The 1,339-nt window shown below is 36.8% G+C and overlaps 1 non-coding gene across 1 annotated transcript; it reads right to left on the bottom strand.

The window, feature by feature from the left end:
* Positions 1-670: 670 nt before the first annotated feature.
* Positions 671-883, bottom strand: LOC113383976. Its single transcript, XR_003367924.1, has one exon. It is a non-coding gene; the product is annotated as a small nucleolar RNA U3 (small nucleolar RNA).
* Between the last annotated feature and the right edge of the window lie 456 nt (positions 884-1,339).

Raw genomic sequence — 1,339 nt, 5'->3', positions numbered from 1 at the left:
GTCAAAAATATTTATTGGACATATGCACATCAAATTATCAGAGATTTTAACACTATGCCGTCCGGCGACACCACAGTGGTGTCGGGCGCGAACTAACGCTCAACAGCCGGCGACACCACAGTGGTGTCATGAGCACAGTATCGTCCTTTGGCCAGGGGCAGAAATCTTTCCATCCTGTTGGTGTTTTAATTTAGATAACAAAATGTTACACCCGTCAACTTTAGTAAGACCTAAAAATTTGTAATTTTTCGATAATATCCAGAATGGGCGGGGACAAGCAAAGTGATATCACATTAGCACTACCGGCGCCAAGCAAATAAATTTTTACAAGACGTGCGGACGGCAAAGTGTTAATAATGTGGAATAAGGTACAGAAAGTTTCAGTAATTTGCTTTAAAGCACGATGCCACGCACCCCACTTATAAAATATATGATAACTTTATGTACATATGCACAATAAACATTTTTTTAAATTATTTTTATTGAGAGTCCATAACCGCTAGACCTGCCTGCCTGCCTAAATAACTGCCCATTATTTTTTATCTCGCTGAAACTTTTACTGTCGAACTGAACTTCTTTTCTTATGTACTTTTATTTAAGAAGAAAAGACAAAAATCGAAAAGATGTTGGCGGCGTTTTTGAAAAGCACAAGATAATAATATTTAAAGAGACCTCTCAGAAAGCATCACACCCATGACCAGAATCCACGAAGGATTTTGGCGAACGGTCATCGATGATGATCAAACTCCAAATGAAGTTCGATCACCTCTCTCACGCTCAGGGCACGACGCTACGACTCATCGTCGAGGTCGCATCAACTCCACGTTTGAGTGAAGAGATTGTGAAGACATACTACAGAAATGATCCTGTGAAGTATGATTTTGCCGAAACGACGTTTCGACCGAGACATGCAAAATCCTTTCAGGTTTGTGCGGCGATTACAGGTTAACGTAACCCAGGTATACAAAGCGGTGACATCTAACATCTAACACACCATTTTCAAGTTTTGCTTATAGAAGCAGCGTTGGGCGTAAATGAGTACATGATAGAACTTCATAATATGTATATTATTTTTTTAATTCAGTATTAGTCACGTGTTCTAAAGTTTTATTTTTATCTAGCTAATACAAATAGTAGTCACATGAAGCATAAAACTAATTAGTCATGCCTTAAGATAAATTGATGAAACTTCCCGTAGCAAAAATTAAAGTTAAAAAAAATAGATTTTGGAGAATTTTGAAATTTTTGAAAAAAATTGATTTTTCCAAAAATCATATCTTTAACTTCCCGAAGGAGAAGTTTAGGTTTTCATCAAAAAATCTGATTAGCTTATTTTATG

Source organism: Ctenocephalides felis, unplaced genomic scaffold, assembly GCF_003426905.1.
Source record: "Ctenocephalides felis isolate EL2017-DRISC unplaced genomic scaffold, ASM342690v1 CF-g0.4_SCAFFOLD_03570, whole genome shotgun sequence".
Taxonomy (NCBI): domain Eukaryota; kingdom Metazoa; phylum Arthropoda; class Insecta; order Siphonaptera; family Pulicidae; genus Ctenocephalides; species Ctenocephalides felis.
Note: the sequence above shows the minus strand (reverse complement) of the source record. Positions and strands in the feature narration are given on the sequence as shown.